The 6,910-nt window shown below is 35.7% G+C and overlaps 1 protein-coding gene across 5 annotated transcripts in view; it reads right to left on the reverse strand.

Annotated features, from left to right (window-relative positions):
* The window catches only part of SPTSSB (serine palmitoyltransferase, small subunit B), a 41,113-nt gene that overhangs the window by 7,959 nt on the left and 26,244 nt on the right, over positions 1-6,910 (reverse strand). For all 5 annotated transcript variants that reach the window (XM_012731601.1, XM_012731598.1, XM_012731594.1 and 2 more), the window contains one exon: positions 3,221-3,280. The gene's annotated coding sequence lies outside the window, so the exon portion shown is untranslated. The remainder of the gene's footprint in view (positions 1-3,220; positions 3,281-6,910) is intronic.

Below are 6,910 nucleotides of genomic sequence, written 5' to 3' on the forward strand. Positions count from 1 at the left end.
ACCTCCGGGGCAGGCGGGAATCGAACTCATGTGGAAGTGGTTTAAGCTTCTTTGTGCTGTGCTTTAACCCGCTGCGCCACCAGGGAGGGCCCTCAGCTTCATTATTTTTGACCTGCTCCAAGTGCATGGATGTTTTTTATACATGGTTTCTAGTCAGGAGAGTTTAAAAACTAAACTCCAAGTTGTTCTTTTAAATGGGTAGCAAAAGGTAGCTTCTTAAGAACTTTGTTGACTCTCAAATAAATGTGAAGAAGGCTAACACAACTGCACATAGTGAGAAGAATATTTTTAACTAACAGATTGAATAGTCAATTCAACTATATGATTAAGTTGGGTGAGATGATTCTTTTCTCTCTTTAAATGCTTGTGAATTTTTTTTGCCAAAAGTGTAAGAACTCTCTCAAGAGGCAAAAATATTTTTACATAGTAGGTTAATTGGTGGTTCCCCACAAAGAGACACATCTTGGAGACTGTGACTCTAACCCAATATTGGATAGGGTGCTTATAGCTATAATTAAGTTACTAATATTTAGAATAGATCCACCTGATTGCTAAGGTTACTATTAAATTCGGTGATAGGTGTCCTGAGAAAAGAGACACAGAGAATATAAAAGAGACACATGTGAATACAGAAGCAGAGATGGAGCCAAAAGCCAAGAAACACTGGAAGTCAACAGGCAATGGCTGGAGAATTTTCCTTTAAAGGCTTTGAATGAAGTACATTCCTACAGCTACCCTGATTTCAGCCCTCTAGAACTATCAGAGAGCAAATTCCTCTAGTTTTAAGGCACTACCATTGAGGTACTTTATTAAAGCAGACCTAGGAAATAAATCTTTTCTTCAGAAAACACAAACACTATTTACTAAGTACCACTGCAGCATTTACTTACTAGATGTTTAACTTAAGTAATTTCTTTTTTAAAAACAAAGGCCAAAGTGTGGCCTCTTTTTCCACCTCTTTTCTGCCCTTTTTGTGCCTCTGTGCCATGGCCTCTATGTGTATACAATGGATAAAGCACTCCCACATGACTGCCTTAAGACAATGGCCCCCATCACAAGCTGGCCAGGGTTGTGGTCAGGGTCAGAGATGGTCTGGTAATAGCTCAGCAGTTATAACCATACACTCTCAGGAAGTTCTCTCCCCTGTTTGTAGCCAAAATATCCTCCCCTGTTCCCCATAAAATTGATCACTTTTTGATTGTCCTTTGAACCATTTGAAGTTCTGTTCCACACAAAGATGAGTACCCTTATTTTCTCCTGGGCCCTGCTTCTCATGCCATTGTCACATAATCATGCATGCTTGTTCATTATTACTAAATAAGGAGCAAGGAACTCCTCACTCAGGAGCAGAGTCTTGCCTTGGAGATATGCTCAACGACTCATCTGGGGTCCTGCAAGTTTGTTCTTGACCACCAGAGCAAAATTTTATAGAGACCATCAACTGAGTGAGAATCCTGCTAAGAGGTAGGGTATAAGTAAGTAGCTAAGAGTTTTGGCTCTGCAACCCATCTATATTTGACCTTGGCTGAATTAATTCAACCATTTTGATTAATTTTTCTGACAGTAAAACTTTATTTTGATGAGCTCTCAATGAAGAATAATATATAGGAAGGGTTAAGTGAGTGTTAATTGTTATTTTAGTGTCCCATTAAATCAGTGATAAAGCTATGAATATCAGTGGAGAATAAGACAAGATAATTCTTAAAGCAGAACATGTGAACTTCATTAAATTAGAAGCTTATTTTACAGAGATTATTATTTAAACAGTTTATTTAGTTCTAGTTTGGCTGCAATAAAGGAGATAAAATTATATAACCTCACTTTAAAGATGAAGCAACTGAGGTTCATTTAAGTTTATTTACCTCATTTATTGTCAGAAACAATACAGGAATTCAACCCTATTACTCTCTTACTCAAAAGTCATCTGTCTATGACTCCATATTGCCCTCTGTATTAGTGTTCCATAACAAATATATTTTGAATTAGTAAAATCAACACTTGTTATTAATAACCTTAAAGTAATATTGATGTTTCCTAGACTACTTTAAAATTATTAAATTAATAATTAAATTTTTAATTATTATTTTTGCCAACTGTTTCTTAAGACACTACAGTAAAAGGGAAGGATTAAGAAATAACCATTCAGAAGAAATATCTATTTCTTTTGTCTATGCTTACCATAGATTCACTATAAGTGGACAGCAGCTAGTAGCATTCTAGTTTTCTTTCATGTTCTTTCTTAAATATTTAAAAAAAACCACTTTTTTTGCTTTTCTTTCTTAAAAATTAAAAAAAAAGCACAGGGAAATGTTATTTTATGAACATTGATCATCCTCACTTTCATTGTTAACATTTTTGAAAGACATTTATATTTTTTATTTTATTACATTTCTCTCTTAATTTATACCAGCTGGTGAGTTAGTTAAATACTTATTTAAAACATTTACTCTTCTCTTGTATCAAAGGTCTTCCAGGATAAGATGCTGCTCTATTTAAATGATAGGTGAAGGATGCCATATAGAAGCAGCTTTTAACCATAAGGGCCATAAATAAGATAGTGACAGGCACAACACAAGCCTGGTATTAACACTGGGAATAGCCAGAGGTTCTTAACTTAGTGGCTAAGAACTTTGTATGTAGTATGTATCTCTGAACCCCTTGAAATGTTTGCAAATGTAAATATTTTCCTGCATACATTTCAAAAGAGCCTTTAATGTCAGGGCTCCCTGGTGGCACAAGAGGTTAAGGTACAGCACTATGAAGCTCTCTGAAGCCACTGTAGCAAAAGCTCAGTCCCTGGCTAGGGAGGTGACCCACATGATATAGCAGACCTCTTCTGTCTTGTCTGCTGCTCCCCTCAGCAGTATATTTAAGTTCATCTGCCTGTTCTGCCCCCCACTTTCTCTCTGGTGAATCCTCTTACCCCCACATCTCTGGCCTATATCCCAGTTCTTGTATGCATAAATAAAATCTTTAAAAAAATAAAATAAAAAGCCTGTAGTGACTACTAGCTAAGAACAATTGTTTGAAAGTATCATTACTACAGCTGTCACAATTTATTTATCATTGTCTTAAATATCATTATAATATTAAGTAAATAATGAGCATCTATTAGTTGCTCAAGAAAGAACCAGAAACTTCATCATGTTAGAGATGTCATCATTAAAAGAGTCAGATCTAAAAGCAAGATAGCATGATATATTCAGAAAAATTTACCTACCTAGGAGAGTCCAGGTCTGGATTCTTGTCTTTGTTCCTGTGTAGGTTGCTGTTACTTCATCTGTGAAATGAAGATTTGAATTACATAAAGAAAACTGGGCTTCAAAGTATAAAACAATTCTGACCTAAATAAAAGATTATTAAACCTCTCAAATGGGTAATCTCCCACAAAATTCTAGAGGTGACTATAAAAACAAGGCATGAAAAGATAGCTTGATTTAAAAATTATTGCTAAGGAAGATTACAGTTTGAGGCATATCATTGACAAATGTATTCCCAAAGAACACTGAGGGCTATAATTAGTATCACATTACTATCTAACACAGAATTGGGAGGAGGCCTCAGTGGGACAAAGGAACAGAGGCTAAGTACCATCCATAACACTTCTATCATATTGACCTGCCCTTAAGTCCTCTTTATATAATGTGTTTTTAGGTGACATTTGTTTGTAGAGAATGTTTCTTGATTTTAAGTAATCTCTGTTGATATTTATGATGAGGGAAGAAAAATATGTTAATATATCTTTGAAAGAGCACTGGATACAGAAGCAAAATTCCAAAGGTAATTTCCCATTTTGTGATTTAATATCTGTGTCATATCAGGCAAGCCAGAGAATCTTTCAGAATATTTGTCATCACATGTAGAATAACGATGATATTGTTTTATTCACAGCATAGCTGTAAGAATAAAATGAAACAATGTGAAAGTGTTTGCAATTGATGAAGCTTCATAAAGATGAAGAGTAGCTATTTAGTGGTGAAACCCATGTTTCTATTTTTTCCATATCATTATCTATAATAGATGGCCATCTGAATTAATTCATTGAAAGTGTGGATGATCAAAACTGCAGATGAACCCAAGTTGTGGAGTGGAGTTATAAAAGACTAAAGGAATTAAAGAGTCCAAAAATGATTGAGAGTAAAAATGTGGGGAAAATATAAAATATTGTCCTTCAGTTCAAATGTTAATTATCCAAGAGAAAAAGAAATAAGGGATTTTATGTGACTTCAAGGTTACTATCAGTCAACAGTGTAGTGTTATAGGTGGCACACAACAACAATAAAAACAAGTGACACAATTGTCTTAGTCCAGCTAAATTGTTATAAGAAAATACCACAAAGTTAGGTAGCTTATAAACAATAGAAAATGATTTCTCACAGTTTTGGAGAATAGGAAGTTCAAGAGCAAGATGCTAGCCTGATTGCATTCTGGTGAAGTTCCTCTTCCTGGTCCACAGATAGTGCCTTTCACTGTGCCTTAGCATTATGGCTGGAGTCTCTTTACTCCCATTAAAATAGTTTAATGATATTAACATTTTTGATACATCTGTCCTGAAATATAGGTAAGCTACAATGGAATCAACTTTATAAGAACATTAATCTCATTCATGAAACATCCATCATCATACCCTCCCTAAGCAACTATCACAGACCCTCACAATACCGTCACTTTAGGGTTAGAATTTGATATATGGATTTTGAGAGGACATATCAGATCATAGCACAATATTCTTACATATTTACAGAAATACTATGGCACAGGTGAGAAAGGGGGCTATAGCTCTTGGTGTTGATTATCAACCCTCTTCTATTTGTTAAAAACAATTATTATCCATGTAAAATGCAGCAAGTTGAACCTATCTATAAGAATCTAGATAGAAAAAGTCTGGAGGGTTTCCAATAGGAAAGTTAAAAAAGTGTTGGGGGATGAGCATGTCATATTTAAAAGATTTAATATGTTGCTACAGGTTGTCACAGATAGGAAGGTTTGAAATTATTTTCCAAGGTGGATCTCAAGAAAAACTTAAAGCAGTGAGATTTCTATAAAGGGGGAAGATTGCCTGGTTGCAATAGTGAAAATTCCAAATAGGAAAACCATACAAGCAGAGACTTTTAAGTCCCTTTTGTTATCAGAGACTCCCTGGTGGTACAAGGGGTTAAAGTGCAGCACTATGAAGCTATCTAGAGTCACTGAACCACAAATTCTATCACCTTGCCAGAGAGGTGACCCACATAGCACAGCAGAACTCTATTGTCTTGCCCACTGCTCTTCTCAGCAGTGTGTTTCAGTAGTCTGCTCCCCATTCTGTCTGTGGTGAATCCTCTCAACCCCACACCTCTGGCCTGTACCTTGATTCTTGTATGCATAAATAAAAAATATTTTAAAAAAATTGAGGGTTGTTATCAATTAGAGGAAAGACTTGAAGAGATTACTAATAGTTCATCAGACCTGAGATCCTATTTCTACAGGAAATATTTGCCTTTTTTTTTTATCACATTAAAAGAATGTATGGATTTTTAATGGCAAACTGGAACTTGACATTGTGTAATAATGAAAATGTAGTTTAAGTTTTGTGAACATTGTTATATAGTCAATAATATAAAGATTAATTACTTCTGCATTGTTATCAAGATTACATAATAGTAAGAAAGGATACTGAAAGCTGTCTGTTCTTTTTTTTATAATTTTCTTATTTTATATTTTTACATCATTTTCATTTTTATAAAATATATTTCTTTTCCATCTCTGTTATATTCCCCTCACCAATTCACCCATATATCATTACCATAGCCTTTTGTGCTCTTCCCATGCCAGTTTTGATCCTATCCTCCTGCTACCACCACTGCATTGTCTCTGGCTTATAGTTTTTGTTAATTTTGATATTTACTTTATAATAAATATTTCTTTTTTTTCCAGAGCCTTTAATTGAGTGAAACCATCTAGTATTTATCTTTTTCTTTCTGGCTTATTTCACTGAGCATGATCCTTTCAACTTCATTCATGTTGCTGTAAACAGTATGCACTTATCTTTTGTACTTGCTGAGTAATATTTCACTGTGTGTTTGTATCACATCTTCTTGATCCAGTCATCTATTTCTGGGCATCAGGATTGTTTTCATAGATAACCTATAGTAAATAGTGCCACAATAAACATACCATGCAGGTGTTCTTTAAATTAATGTTTTCTGTCCTTTGGGTAGATACCTAGGTGTGGAATATCTGCATTGTGTGGAAGCTCAATTTATAGAAGTTTGAGGAACCTTATCACAGCTTTTCATAGTGGTTAGATCAGTATGCATTTCCACCAGCAGCGTAGGAGAGTTTCCTTTCCTTTCCCCCACATCCTCACCAACATTTGCTGTTGTTAGTGTTTTAATATGTGCTATTCTTAACTGGTGTGAGGTGGTATCTCATTATGGTTTTTATTTACATTTACCTTACTACTAGTGATGTTCAACATTTTTTTCATATGCCTGTTAGTCATTTGCATTTCCTCTTTAAGAAGTGTCTTTGAGAGATTGAAGATGGTGGCAGAATAAAGATGCTGAGGTCACTGCACCCAGGCTTATGCAGGAATTTAGGACTGAAAACAGAATATAGACTTACATACTAGGACTTTCAACCCAAATGAGAACACCCTGGACTCACTAGAAGAAAGATAACTGAGGAAGAATCAGCGATTGGGGAGTTCCGATAAGAGAATTCAACCCCCCCCCCCAGGAGAACTCAGGTGCCTGGAAGTTTGGAGGGCTGCAGGAGCTGCTTTGTCCATCATTAAAGCCCTGGCAGTGAAGGGAAATGGCTAAGCTCAGAGAGTGGAGCCCAGGCTGAGGAAAGACTGCAGATCCAATTCAGAGCACCTGGGCGCTGGGCAAAGCTACTGACAGACCAGCTCAACCAGCTCAGGAAC

Source organism: Condylura cristata, unplaced genomic scaffold (genome assembly GCF_000260355.1).
Source record: "Condylura cristata isolate star-nosed mole 26May11 unplaced genomic scaffold, ConCri1.0 scaffold00003, whole genome shotgun sequence".
Taxonomy (NCBI): domain Eukaryota; kingdom Metazoa; phylum Chordata; class Mammalia; order Eulipotyphla; family Talpidae; genus Condylura; species Condylura cristata.